The 16081-nt window shown below is 39.9% G+C and overlaps 1 pseudogene; it reads left to right on the top strand.

The window, feature by feature from the left end:
* Positions 1–8622: 8622 nt before the first annotated feature.
* Positions 8623–13624, top strand: LOC134620466 (tripartite motif-containing protein 16-like; annotated as a pseudogene).
* The last annotated feature ends 2457 nt before the right edge of the window (positions 13625–16081 follow it).

Raw genomic sequence — 16081 nt, 5'->3', positions numbered from 1 at the left:
CAGAGAGACGGACGGAGAAACGCAGGAAGACAGGGGGGAATAACACAGACGAACCAGCAACTACTAAGACAGAAGACACGACTTAAATACACTCAGAGAAACACAGGGAGATTACACACAGCTGGGAGTGATTAACGTGACGAGACCAGGGAGGCAAACTGAAAACACTCACATGAGACGCAGACCTTCACAATAAAACAGGAAACACATACACGTAATGACATGTCTGTGAAGGTTCTCAGTCATCCAGGTCATCGTAGTCAAAGGAGTTTGCAAAGAAAAGCGACTGGACTTCTTTAAGTTGCTTGAAGACGTTTCACCTCTCATCCGAGAAGCTTCTTCAGTTCTAAGGTCAAATGGCCGAGAGTCCCAGATTTAAACCCAGTGGGAGTGTCCCCCCAAAGAGGGACAAAGGACCCCCTGGTGATCCTCTAATCACATGAGCCAAGGTGTGAAAGCGGGTGTGGGACCTAATCAGCCAGGGTTTCGGGTGTGCTCATTGTGAAACCTGGCCCCACCTTGTCATGTGAATTCCTGAGGTCAGATGGCCCAGGATGTGAGTGGGCATTAAAGCGTCTGGGGAGGGAACTCAAAACTGGATTATAGATGGCAGACAGTTGGTGTCGTAAACCACCGCCTCTGTTCAAAGATGGTCGCTCACAGTGGACATAGATGGCTTCTTTCACTCCTCTTTCAAACCATCTGTCCTCTCTGTCCAAAATGTGAACACTGGCATCCTCGAAAGAGTGACCTTTATCCTTAAGATGCAGATGGACTGCTGAGTCTTGTCCTGTGGAGGTGGCTCTTCTACGTTGTGCCATGCGCTTGTGAAGTGGCTGTTTGGTCTCTCCAATGTAGAGGTCTGGGCATTCCTGGCTGCACTGTACAGCATACACCACATTGTTAAGTCTGTGTTTTGGAGTTTTGTCTTTCGGGTGAACCAGTTTCTGTCTGTCTGAGTGTGTTTCAGACCCATCAACACACTCAGCCGAAACCCTGGCTGATTAGGTCCCACACCCGTTTTCACACCTTGGCTCATGTGATTAGAGGATCACCAGGGGGTCCTTTGTCCCTCTTTGGGGGGACACTCCCACTGGGCTTAAATCTGGGACTCTCGGCCATTTGACCTTAGAACTGAAGAAGCTTCTCGGATGAGAGGTGAAACATCTTCAAGCAACTTAAAGAAGTCCAGACGCTTTTCTTTGCAAACTCCTTTGACTACACGTAATGACACAACACACAAACTTAACACAGACTGGGAGACTCAGAACATAGGAACATGAAACATGAAAAAGGAACACAAAAACCCAGAATAATAATAAACTTAAACATAAACACGGAGTCACAGACTCCGGACCATGACACCCTCTCTATTTTTGGTAATTCCACGCTGGTTGAAACCCAAACAAAACACACATTAAGAGGCTCTAATGTCTGTGTCTCAGTCTCGCGGCCCATGTCACCTCTACTACACCCCACATAGTGATGTGAAGAAATATTTTTAAAAATTATTCACAAAATGATTTAATATGAAGGCAATAGGCAGAGTGTTACAGGCATCGCCCTAAAGCATGTAGCCTCATGGGCAGTGTAGTCCGTGCTGCAGGGAGAATGGACTGCCATACCCGTTATGTGTCTGTGAGCGAAAAAAAAAGAAAAAGGAAAAGTACGAGCTGTCATCGAGCAGAAACAGGAGCTGGAAGCATGTAAATATAATAATAACCACTGCAGCCAAGAAGAGTGCCTGACGAGCCCAGTTGTAAGTAAGCTATTAAGACTCGACTGTACACTGTGTTCGTGTTTTCCTCCGAAACAATAAGTTCCGTTGGAGCAGCCTTTCAACGCCTCTCTCTGTCTCTCGCAAGCAAAGTTGACCCAGACAACAAAGTAAAGCTAGTTTTCAGCTACGAGCCCGACACGGAACCCGACGTATTAGCCAGAGGTCCCTTTACTACGGTTCGGAGCCGCGGACCTGTTTTATATACGCGCGGAATAGTTTTCTATACGAGATCGCTGCAAAAAGTGCAGCCTTACCTAATGTCCACCTACTGTTTTAAGCATCTAGTTGGTATTGGTATGGAGAGTAACCTTCAGTAATAGTAATAAATCACACAGCAATAGTACATTCATGTAGTTGTAAAAAGCATTAAAATATATTAAGTAATCCAAAGTATTCAGAATATGTTACTCTCATTGAGTAACGTAACAGAATACATTACAAAATACATTTTGGGGCATGTAATCTGTAATCTGTAGTGGAATACATTTTAAAAGTAACCTTCCCAACACTGCTAACAGCGTTACTTATTTCAGCAACGAGTAATCTAACTAATTACTATTCCTATCGTTACAACACCGTTACCGTTACTAACAAGAAAATGTGGCGCGGTCCGTTACTATTTTTCAACAAACAGACGGTTGAAGCTGTGTTCAGCTTACCGCATCTTATATCAGTTGCATGGAAGTAGCTGGAGCTATAGCTCCAGGTGTTGGGGTGTAAGCCGGTGACCACGAGAATACACCAGGGGAACACAGCCTACAATGTCAGTGCGGCTGCTAAAGCGGAGGCCCGAGGCAGGGACGTGACCCAAAGGGTCCGTCCCCAAGCCGCAACACCACCCCGTGCCGTCCACAGACTGGCAAGGGGTATTAAAAGTATGTCTTTTAATTAAAAACATATTTGTTTTTTAATTAAAAGAAAAACTTTACAAATTAAGGTGCAATGGCAGTTAAACTGCGAATCTAAACATCAAAATGGATAGTCACAATGAATAGTCACAAGTGCTGTGACTTTCCTTGAATGAAACAAATATATGGGCTCAAAATGTGGTCATAAATATTTTGTACTTGTAAATCAGTTTTGTATGTGTAAAAAGAATTTGTGTGTGTAAAAAAGATTTGTGTGTGCGTAAAAAAGATTTGTGTGTGTGTAAAAAAGATTTGTATGTGTAAAAAAGAGTTGTGTGTGCGTAAAAAAGATTTGTATGTGTGTAAAAAAAATTTGTGTGTGGACTTAGCCAAAAAACCCCTGCAAGTTACAAGTACGGATTTTGACCCTGTTTTTCTTCCTTTCATCTGATTGGTCAATGTCATGTCAATCACAAATGTAACAATCCAATCAGAGGACAGATGGGTTTGGCTGTCGGAGGGGCACTTTTTTTGAACTGCAGGTCTTTGAAGGGAATAAATGCCCTTTTACATGCCAACCCAGCGTTTTCCTTCATCACCAGGAAGGAAAACAGTCTGTGGTCGTCTGAGTTTGGTGATTTTTGTGTCACAGGTCTACGTGCTTAATACAGGGACTTCCACAGCCTTTTCAACAGCGCTGCGGACCGCGGGGGGGGGGGGGGGGGGCAGTGTTTTGGAAATGACAGTCTCCATTACAAAGCTTTCTTCGTTATGAATTAGCATACATGTTTTTATTGAACATTTGAAGAACTAGCAAAAAAACCCGAAACTCTTGTAGAGGACATAAAGTCAGAGATAGAAACGACAAGGAGCAGGTGCATCTAGTACAGGTAGAGCTGCTGCAAAAACCCACAGAGCCCAGCAGCCAGCGCAACAAATTCTGGATCCTTTGCTTTTAGTTAGCATTAGCAGCACATCCTGTGTCCGATGTGAAAGGGCTTTTATGCTGCGCACTGTGACTCACAGCAATGGTCCCGGGTCAGCCCTGACTTTGTGTTAATCTAATCCTAAAGTAATGATGGTATTTCTAACCACTGACATACCACAACTTTATCCTTTCAACAGCTGCTGAAAGTTAGGGGACCTAGCTGCTATCGGATATTTATATAGTGATCCTCCAGCTTCAAACTGTATTACCCTTCAAGGACCTGCAGTTCAAAAAAGTGCCCCTCCGACAGGCAAACCCATCTGTCCTCTGATTGGATTGTTACATTTGTGATTGACATGACATTGACCAATCAGATGAAAGGAAGAAAAACAGGGTCAAAATCCGTACTTGTAACTTGCAGGGGTTTTTTGGCTAAGGCTATGTCCACACGTACCCGGGTATTTTTGAAAACGCAGATTTTTCTATGCGTTTGCACCTTTCGTCCACACGTAAACGCCGTTTTCGGTCACTGAAAACGGAGATTTCTAAAAACTCCGGCCAGGGTGGATATTTTCTAAAACTCCGTTTTTGCATTTACGTGTGAACGAGAAAAACGGAGAAAACGCAGCGTCAAAGGTGTGCGCCTTTTTTGACGTCACAGTGTGCGCCACGTTGTTGTTTCGGTGAAATGAATTTCTACAATACTGTTACTGTTAATTGTACTCTCTGCAGTGTTTAAATGCTTACATATGCATGCACAGTTACTGTCCCTCCACACATACGACTCGGTTCTGCTTCTATGCCCCAGCTTTGTTTACTATTTCCCGCCGAGGCTTCTAGACTTCTGATTGGCCAACATTTCTACACGGTTAGGAATATATCGCCACCTGCTGCTTTGGCATGTTCGTAGCAGCGTTTTCCTTCATTTCTGCCTTTACGTGTGGACGGGATTATTTTTTAAAACGAAAACGGAAAATCTCCGTTTTCAAAAATACCCGTGTACGTGTGGACATAGCCTAAGTCCACACACAAATCTTTTTTACACACATACAAATCTTTTTTACGCACACACAAATCTTTTTTACACATACAAATCTTTTTTACACATACAAATCTTTTTTACGCACACACAAATCTTTTTTACACATACAAATCTTTTTTACACACACACAAATCTTTTTTACACATACAAATCTTTTTTACACATACAAATCATTTTTACACATACACAAATCTTTTTTACACATACAAATCTTTTTTACACATACAAATCTTTTTTACACATACAAATCTTTTTTACACATACAAATCTTTTTTACGCACACACAAATCTTTTTTACACACATACAAATCTTTTTTACACATACACAAATCTTTTTTACACATACAAATCTTTTTTACACATACAAATCTTTTTTACACATACACAAATCTTTTTTACACACATACAAATCTTTTTTACACATACAAATCTTTTTTACGCACATACAAATCTTTTTTACGCATACAAATCTTTTTTACGCACACACAAATCTTTTTTACACACACAAATCTTTTTTACACATACAAATCTTTTTTACACACATACAAATCTTTTTTACACATACACAAATCTTTTTTACACATACAAATCTTTTTAAGCACATACAAATCTTTTTTACGCATACAAATCTTTTTTACGCACACACAAATCTTTTTTACACATACAAATCTTTTTTACACATACACAAATCTTTTTTACACATACACAAATCTTTTTTACACATACAAATCTTTTTTACACACATACAAATCTTTTTTACACATACACAAATCTTTTTTACACATACACAAATCTTTTTTCCACACACAAATCTTTTTTACGCACATACAAATCTTTTTTACGCACACACAAATCTTTTTTACGCACACAAATCTTTTTTACGCATACAAATCTTTTTTACGCATACAAATCTTTTTTACACACACAAATCTTTTTTACACACACAAATCTTTTTTACACACACACATCTTTTTTACACATACAAATCTTTTTTACACATACAAATCTTTTTTACACACACAAATCTTTTTTACACACACACATCTTTTTTACACACACAAATCTTTTTTACACACACACAAATCTTTTTTACACATACAAATCTTTTTTACACATACAAATCTTTTTTACACACACACAAATCTTTTTTACACACACAAATCTTTTTTACGCACACACAAATTCTTTTTACACATACAAAACTGATTTACAAGTACAAAATATTTATGACCACATTTTGAGCCCATACAAATAAAACCAAACTGTCAGGTATATTTTGTGTTTTCAAGACATAAATATATCATTCTTTCACATGAGAATGTCTTTTAAACTGCCAAATAAGAGAACAAAATCTGTAGCGGTGGGAACATGGCTAACTTTACTGAGAGGGAGCTCCCTCTATTCTGGTCCTGAGAGTGGACAGTGTCAATAAAAGTTCTTTAAAAGATGGTTGTTCAACCACAGGTTTTGGTTGTTCTAGGGCTCGGTTCTGTGTTGCTATAAAGTCACTGAAGGCCTTCAGCTTGGATGAATGTTTTCTCAGTTAAGAAATGATTTAAAACAGCATGTAAATCAACATTGTTTTCATTAAACACACCAAATTTTACAAAAAATATTTCTCCCCATATGTCCCTAATAAGACATCAGTGCATTACATAGCTACTGCTGGTACATCATTACATCCCTTACTGCTGAATGGTTTACTCCTGGATGCCATTATACCAGGAACAGACCTCTGGTCAGGCGTTGCCTGTGACAGCTGCATGTTTTTTAAAAAAAAATTATTGGACAGTAACGGGCTAGTTAACAGGAGGTTGCAAGTGCTAAGTAACAAGAAACCAAAGTCAGCTATCTTTGTCTAATCGAAGGCAAGTGAGTGCTCTGTTATTTTTTTTTGCCTGCAGTGTGAACATATGTGGGCTAAGTAAGAAAGTAGCCGCTTCTTTCCTTAATCTAATAATTTTTTAAAAAGTTTATTATTATTATTAACAAAGAGAAAAAATGTAAGTAAACACACTTTATTTGGCAATTTACCAATCCAATAAAGAAGAATTGAATTTGCCTGGACAACAACATGCCTGTTAACAGCAAGTTGCTAGTACCAACCCACGTTAGCCCTGTCATTCACAGGTGTCTTAACTTAATGTGATTAACTTGAACACAACCTTTTTGCTAACATAACGGTAGAGGTGTGACCTCCTGCTGATCACAGAAGGATCATAAAAGCAGGAAGCTTACCACACAAGAAACAGATCTTTCAGATAGGATGTGCCTACAATAAAGCCTCCCCCAGCACCAGAGTGGCTGGAGAGGTTGCCAGAGACAAAGGAATGTCTTTGATCCTATAGTTTGAACTAAGACTTCACAAATTTAAGAAACACAATGACAACATTTAACAATTTGACTCCAACATCGTGTTTATTTAATTCTGTGAGTTCTTGTTTGCCCTAGTGTTTTATTCCATCATGTTTATCCATGTTTCCCCAGCCCGTCATGTCTGTGTTCTCCCTCATGTTCCCTCGATCCCTCTCGTCTGCCTGTCCTACACTGTGTGCCTATTCGTGTTATTAGTTTATGATTTTCCCAGTCTAGTTTATTTGAATTCACCATTCAGCAAATAAGGCTGGTTTTGAGTTCACATTTATGCTTGCATTTGGGTCCTCTCCTGCTCGCTACACAGACAGTTTTTTGACAGACACTATCTCTACTTTTAAGATTAGGCTTTAAACATCCCTTTATGCTATAGTTAGGGCTGGATCAGGTGACCCTGAATCCTCCCTTAGTTATGCTGCAATAGGTGTAGGCTGCTGGGGGATTCCCATGATGCACTGAGTATTTCTTCTTCATTCAACTTTCTCACTCACTATGTGTTAATAGACCTCTCTGCATTGAATCATTAGTATTAATCTCTGGTTCTCTTCCACAGCATGTCTTTATCCTGTCTTCCTTCTCTTACGCCAACCAATCACAGCAGATGGCCCCGCCCCTCCCTGAGCCTGGTTCTGCTGGAGGTTTCTTCCTGTTAAAAGGGAGTTTTTCCTTCCCACTGTCGCCAAAGTGCTTGCTCATAGGGGGTCATATGACTGATGGGTTCTTCTCTATATGTATTATTGTAAGCTACCTTACAACAAAGCACCTTGAGGCGACTGTTGTTGTGAGTTTGCACTGTATAAATTGAATAGAAATGTCTGTCAAAATGCAAGACGATCTGAAGTGTCTAAGAGTAATGTCTAAGTCATAAAGTAAAAAAAACACGCAAAAAAAAAAACACTTGAAGAAATCCTGTCTCTATGTGAGCCATCAGATATATCTGAAACTTTGACTTTAACTCTTTGAAAAGTAATAGATTCAACATTCAGAGAATTTGTCAGGGAGAGCGATTGGCAGCCACGTTATACAAAGATTGTGAAATCATTATGTAGTTTTAGGTTGCATTATTCTCCTGACTTAGAAGGTGATAACTATTACATTTATTCGACTGATTTGTATTATATTAGACTGCTGATTTATTGTGAATGAATTACATTGTTTATGATGCATTATACTGCTGATTTATGAGAAATACTGTTTTCAGAGAGTCATGGCCTTATTTGTCTGATTAGAAAAGAACAGAACATACTGCACAGGAAGCCAAGGTCATAACTTAGGCTCACTGAGAGAGAGAAAGAATGTGGATGTTTTATGACTGTGGAAGGGGGGGGGGGGGGGGGGCAAAGCTATAAGGTGAGAAATGGTCAAACACTTTGAGATCTGGCGGAATGTATTAACTGGAATGTATTAACTGAAAGTCCATCCTTTTCTCAGAAAGAGGATCCAGTTTTACCAGTACATTCACCTATCTCCTGGTTCCTCCCCGTCCCCAACTTCAGCTCAAGGATTAGTGTGATCAGTATAAAGTGTAAAGTAGGAGGTAAATTAACAACAACTCAGTATGATACTGGGACAGAAAAGAATGCAAGTATGCTACTTTTATTTCCTATAGAAGTGAAAACTCATCCCACAATTACAACTGCTGAGAGGAGAAATGGCACAGAGGAAATCAGGCACACTGAAATTCTCTTGTTCCATCTGTTTGGATCTACTGAAGGATCCGGTGACTACAACCTGTGGACACAGCTACTGCATGAACTGTATTAAATGTTTCTGGAATGAAGAGGACAGGAAGGGAATCCACAGCTGCCCTCAGTGCAGGAAGACTTTCATACTGAGGCCTGTCCTGGAGAAAAACATCATGTTAGCAGAGTTGGTGGAGTAGCTGAAGAGGACTGGACTCCAACACTGTAAAATCTAATTAGTTCACAGAACTCAAACTATGCAAACTTGTTGCCTCAAAAAACTAAGTAAAGCTTATTTAAGATTTTTAGGAACTTGTTTGCAACTTATTCATTGCAAGTCTGCAGTATTAAGAATAACTTGATATTTCTGACTGTACAATACTAATTTTTTACCTACTGACAAACAAGTTCAACTACATGAAAAAACTATTTGTGGTAACCTGAATATGATTAAAAATAATTAAAACTTTTTGTAATGATGTTAAAATCAGCCCAACTTTTATTTTCAAACACAACAAAGTATAACAGCCAACATACTGGACACTGTTCTGCTGAACAACAAACAATTATATTGCCATCACTGTTATAATCTTACAATGAAACAAAGTCTCAGATGTAATTATTCTGAAAATAAGTTTAGGCCTACCACAAGTTTGTTTTGTACTTACATTACTTATATAATCAAAATAAAATATTTATTGTTCTGTCACAAGTGCAGTCTATAATTTAAACAACACATTTGTTTTTCATTCCAACACAGGAGCTGGAATGCTGTATTATTTTAAGGATGGCTTGTTTCCAGTCCAGGCATTACTGCCTGAATGACTATCATGGATCGAGGTGATCCAAATGTAAGTGCAGAAGAAAGTCTTTAACTTCCCTTAAGTACAGTGGCAGTGGATGTGGGTTGGAGATGCAATGAGCTTGAACCTGCAGGCGACCATCTTCACTGACCACACCATCTGTGACGGAGGACTCATCTCTCCTGGTGTCCTGCAAGCAAACAATCATATTTTTTGGAACATGAACTTAATTGCTTTCTTAAAACATTTTTTTCTGCTTTTGGTATAAAACAGACTCCAATTTAGACAATCTCAGGCTCCCTCCCCACCGGAGAGGTGACATTCAATGTCCCAATTGTCAGTCTGGATAGCCCTGACCACCACCCAACATACAATAATGTCATGAAAGCATCATTTTAAAAAGGGCTATGCAAACATAGCCAGTAACTTTCATTCTAATGATGTGCAAAATGATTTGGGCACAAAACAAATTTTGCTGTTAAAAAACTTGCAGACTTCACTATATACAGTGTAGACCCTCTAAACTAAGTTTGGGGGATGTGATCTTTCAGGAAATGCAGACCAAACTGTTGTTGTTTGTTTACTTACACAGCATGTCTTGTAGAATTAACTGGAGTCACAGCAACAGCATAGTGCAGTCATATCTCAAGTCTAATAACAGAAGACAGGAAAAGATCAGTGAAGAAACAACTTCCCCAAACCAAAGCACAAATAAAACAATAAGTAAAACAGGCTGATCTAAAGTATGATTAAAGTTCAGCCTGATTAATATAAATGTCACTGACAGTTGCTAATATATTGGAAAACCAAAATACTTACTGATGTCTTTCTGTCCAACAGCAGGAGTGCTGGTCCCCAGCCTCAAAGACAGGAAGAAGCAAGCAGAGGGAGAAAAAACAGAAAATGTTTTAGAAGCTGATTTGATCCTTAATGGCTGTGCAATCATTATAACTTACAACACAGAAGGTCAATGTAGACCCCATACAACCAAATTAGACTAACACATATAGTATTAAAACACCATCTACTACTGTGTCTGAATGTGTGGTATTGGCACTGTCAGTTTAGGTCTAAAGAGATTTTTTTTTAAACACATAAGACCACCTAATTTAAATATAATCATTACATGCTTGTTAAAAGCTAACTTCCAATAAATAAAGTTTTAGCACCGGATATGTGAAGACTTATCAAGTTGTCTGAAATTTAGCATTCCAGGCCTCCCTTTTAGTTTGCTTATTGGGTGAATTAGATAATGTCACAACAGAAATGCATACAGTCCACATGGCTCCCACTGCCCTGTGCATTACCAAGAAGACTGTCCTCATGAACTGGAAAAATAATCTTAATTGTAACCAATATGGATACCGTTAGATAGACCATTAGTCTTGTTGCAGCCTCTGCTGCCACATTAGATCAATCAGGTGGAGAGAGGTATGGGGTCTTAACACACCCGTTTTTTGTTCGCAATCTGAGTCAGAGGTGCTGAGAGGAGGAACTGGCCAGGTGGTCGGGGTCTGGGCTGGTAGGCTTCCCTGCCGCTGCAGGAGATGTTGCACTGGTGGTTCTAAGTGTCCGGGGCTGGCTGCTTGGGTGTGTATGGACTCAGTCCTGGTGACTGCTTGGTGGGGCCTGGACCCCATGGCTCTTTCTTTTCTTTTTTTTCAGCAGGTGTTGAAGCAAATTGTCAGTGTATTTTCTCTCTCTATCTCTGTTCTATTTTTCTTTCAGTTTCCTTCTGTTGATTCTCTTCCCAACTTCTGCTTTCTTTTCTCTTTTTCTTTCCCATACCCCGGTCCTGTCCAATAAAAAATAAAGAATCCTAATAAAAATCTATTAAACTATGACAATCAAGAGGACCAGTACAGCAAAAGCTGTACTGGCCACTTAGGAAAACAAATCTGCTGGGCATTTTTCTTGGGCTTCCAACAATAATTCTGATTGCTACAACACCGGAGAGGATAGGCAAAAAAATAAAATAACATAAATAGGTAAATATCTGGGTCTCATCTTGCTACGGCAACATCTCTTACTGACTATTAAAGCAAAAAAAAGAAAAGAAAAAAAAACTTGGACAATCATAAAAAAAACTGGGTTATCCTAGCCAGCATATGTCTGCTAACCTAACCCTGTGGTATATATGATTTCATTAATACAGCAGACTATGCCTGCCTAGAAGCTGGTCATGTGACAACAGCCATGGGAAATTTATGTTCACTGTTCATTAATATTGTATTTCTTTGTTCATGTTTATTTTGTTTATTAACTTAAATAGAAGAAAGTGTTAACAAGCTTAAAAGTTGATGTGAGCGGTAAATAAAAAGGGTTAAACACACAGTATCGATCTCAAACTGCTCCTCTTCCTGGAGTGAAGCACAGCCTGATAACCCTCCCTCTTGTTCCTGCTCTTAAACACAGCACCTCCTCACTGTCCACATGTTTCCTCGTTCCCTTCCCTTCAGATCTGCACTTTGAACATGGTTATAACCAACATGAGGTGAGATGTAAGAGCTGACAGGCTCCATTATCTGCAGAAACACATGTTGTTGAGATCAGAGCTCAGACTAGTTTCATTTCTACAGAACAGAAACTCCCACAGTCACTGACACTGAGAGGAGAAATGGCACAGAAAGGAGTTCAGCTGGACCGAGAAACCTTCTCTTGTTCCATCTGTTTGGATCTCCTGAAGGATCCGGTGACTACAACTTGTGGACACAGCTACTGTGATCACTGCTATGCTGGACCTGAAGATGTGGCCTGTGATGTCTGCACTGGGAGGAAGCTGAAAGCCATCAAGTCCTGTTTATCTTGTCCAGCCTCTTACTGTGAGAAACACCTCCAACCTCACTATGATGCAGCTCCACTAAAGAAACAAGCTGGTGGCCCCCTCCATAAAGCTCCAGGAGAACATCTGCTCTCGTCATGATGAGGCGATGAAGATTTTCTGCCGTACTGATCAGCAGAGTATCTGTTATCTCTGCACAGTGGATGAACATAAAGGCCATGAAACAGTCCCAGCTGCAGCAGAAAGGACTGAGAAGCAGAAGGAGCTCGAGGCGAGACGACTAAACATCCAGCAGAGAATCCAGGAGCGAGAGAAAGATGTGAAGCTGCTTCAACAGGAGGTGGAGGCCATCAATGGCTCTGCTGATAAAGCAGTGGAGGACAGTAAGAAAATGTTCACTGAGCTGATTCGTCACATCCAGAAAAGAAGCTCTGATGTGAAGCAGCTGGTCAGATCCCAGCAGGAAACTGAAGTGAGTCGAGTCAAAGAGCTTCAGGAGAAGCTGGAGCAGGAGATCGCTGAGCTGAAGAGGAAAGACGGCGAGCTGGAGCAGCTCTCACACACAGAGGATCACAACCAGTTTCTACACAACTACCCCTCACTGTCAGCGCTCAGTGAGTCTACACACTCATCCAGCATATATATTCGTCCTCTGAGCTACTTTGAGGATGTGACAGCAGCTGTGTCAGAGGTCAGAGATAAACTACAGGACATTCTGAGAGAGGAATGGACAAACATCTCACTGACAGTCACTGAAGTGGATGTTTTACTGTCACCAGCAGAGCCAAAGACCAGAGCTGGATTCTTAAAATATTCATGTGAAATCACACTGGATCCAAACACAGCACACACACATCTGTTATTATCTGAGGGGAACAGAAAAGTAACATTTATGGACCAACAAAAATTTTATTGTGACCATCCAGAGAGATTCACTGTATATTATCAGGTCCTGAGTAGAGAGAGTCTGACTGGACGTTGTTACTGGGAGGTGGAGTGGAGAGGGGGAGCAGTTTGGGTAGCAGTCGCATACAAGAATATCATCAGGGCAGGGTGGTCAGATGAATGTTTATTTGGATACAATGACAAATCTTGGACATTATATTGTGGTACAAACAGTTACAAATTCTTTCACAACAAAGTCCACACTGACCTCTCAGGTCCTCGGTCCTCCACAGTAGGAGTGTACCTGGATCACAGAGCAGGTATTCTGTCTTTCTACAGCGAAACCATGACTCTCCTCCACAGAGTCCAGACCACATTCACTCAGCGCTCTATGCTGCACTTTGGCTTTTAGATTATGGAGCCACTGCAGAGTTGATTAAAGACAGAGAAGATAGGTTCATGTTGATCCCTGACCATTATATGTACTTGTGTATTTTCTAAATGAGGCTTTACATTTTAGAAGCTGAGAAGTTCAGTGGTCCATTGATGTGTGAAAATAATATTGTACAGATTCAAAACGTACTTACATTTATGGGCATTTCTTACGATTATGTAATCGTGCTACTAACAATCAATTATTGTATTTAGAGTAAAATCGTTTAAAGCCATTTTTAGATGAAAGGTTTCTACTTGATAACTACTTGAACTGCTTTGTTTGAATTTCAGAAGACTTGGCAGGAATTTTCCTTTTAGGCATTTCAGTTTTACAATCCAGACTTTGGAGGAGAACAAATAAAATCTAAAAGTGAGCTGTAGTGAGTATTGATTTCTTCTCTCAGTACATATGATAAGCAGTCCCAGTTCAGATCTGTTGCCAGAAGACTCATTAAAATCATTGTAGATAGTTACTCGGTATCTGATGCTTTCAAAAAACCTAGTTTAGAACAAAGGTTTCTGATGTTTAGATGAAGAATACCTGGACCAGATGTGAAAACCAGTTAAAAACAGAACATTGATGAGAGCAAACAACAGGGGCATGATATCAGCAAACATTATGGTTTAAAATAAAAATAATAAAACTCCAATAAAATTTAGGCAGATATTTCTGCTTCTTACTCGTCTGCAACACATCCACCATGTTTCAAATATTCCTGCTGTTTTTGCGCTAATTTTAGTTTCTGCTAGCAGGAAGTTCATGTTGAGCTCAGTGAGTTTGATCTGAATATGTGAGAAAATGATTACACACAAATTAACCTGGAGCAAACATTAAAATGAGCAGAGAGACTGAAAAAAAATTGATCACAGCTTTATATATTTGTGGTAATGATAATGATATACAGCAGGAGAATGCACGGAGGACCTGTGATAAATATTGTATCAATAATAAGGTTAAGCAAGTGTCTTTCAACATGTAGCAGACTTGTTGTACGGACCTGTTTACACTGTCTCTGTAAGTTTTGGAAACCAAACAAACAAACAAAGGTGTCTGCTCAGTCAGGAGTGTAGGGGGGAGGGGCTCTAAGTTGACCTAACGGGCTGTGAATGGACAACAGACGGCAGAGGGAAGTGACGTCTCAGGAAGTGAAATGAGAATAGAAGTGGATGGTGAGCGATGTAGCGGTGAAATAAGACAAACAAACAAAAAACAAAGCGGAAAAAGAGAACAACAAGCAGAGTGAAAGTAAACCTGTAATGTGGAGGAAACGGACAGTGAGCGCAGTGTAACCGTGACAACGAGACACGAGGACGGATTTAAAGTGATCATAAAATCGTCTCCAGACGGCGTCGTTCGGTGAGTGGAACCAGATTCAGCAACAACAGCGATAAATAAGCCTGCAGGGAGGTTAAGAGCGCTATAATACTGAGAAACGGATCTCTGAGGAGTGTTTGTAGGGATGTGGTTCAGCAAGGCAAGACACACGACTCTATAACATAAAAGACATCAAGTAAGCAGGTAAAATGTATTTATATATCACTTTTCACAGATAAAAATCACAAAGTGCTTCACAATTAAATTAAATTAAACAATCAGAAGCATCATCAGGGACTACAACATCTAGTCCTTTACTTAATATAAGCTCGTTTGTAGTGGAGTTTGGCAGCGTAATGACAGCGTAACACAGCCTTGGTGCCTGATCGCCACGGGTTCTGAACCGAGTACGTGGGAGCAACAGTAACTTGTGGCCTGAAGACCTACGTGTTCGGGATGAAGCATGAGGTTTCAACAGGTCAGAGATATACTGGGGAGCTTCACCATGTAACGCTCTAAAAGTTACAACTAAAATTTTAAAATGAACCAAAACTCAAGTAATATGTGACCTCTTGTCTTGCCGCAGCATTCTTTACAGTCTGAAAGCAAACCAAAGCTGATTTGTTTAAAAGACCATTACAATAATCCAAACTACAAGAAAGAAAAGCATGAATAATCATCTCATGTTCTGCCTTTGACACCAGTAGTCTGAGTTTATAAATGTTTCTTAGATGATATAAACAGTTAAGAAACAGTAGTTTGGAGTGTTTCTCAAGTGACATTGAACTGTCAGATATGACACCCAAGTTTCTAAGGCTTGATTGAACTGAAGGGTCTAAAAAACTGATATGTGGCTTAATTTCTGAAAACATGTAATCAGGAGCCGTACTCAAAGTTTCTCCTTTCCTTTAGCTTAACAAGTGAACTGTCAGCTCTATAAAACAAAAGAAGTGACATAAAACTTCAGAGGATTAGGTTAGCCTAAGAACAGCAAGAGCAAACCTGTCACGTGGCATTAGAGACAAAAAGGCAGTACTCCAGGAGGATTTTGCAAAGCTTCAGTGACAGCAGAGATACTCGGAGACAGTGGCAAAGAATACAAACCATCACAGACTACAACCCCACTCCACAGACCGTGGTGACACAATCCCCAGACAATGTGTGGAGATCCCTTGCCAAAATCAATACACGCAAAGCTCCAGGTCCTG

Source organism: Pelmatolapia mariae, linkage group LG23 (assembly GCF_036321145.2).
Source record: "Pelmatolapia mariae isolate MD_Pm_ZW linkage group LG23, Pm_UMD_F_2, whole genome shotgun sequence".
Lineage (NCBI taxonomy): Eukaryota > Metazoa > Chordata > Actinopteri > Cichliformes > Cichlidae > Pelmatolapia > Pelmatolapia mariae.
This window is presented reverse-complemented; position numbering and strand designations above follow the sequence as displayed.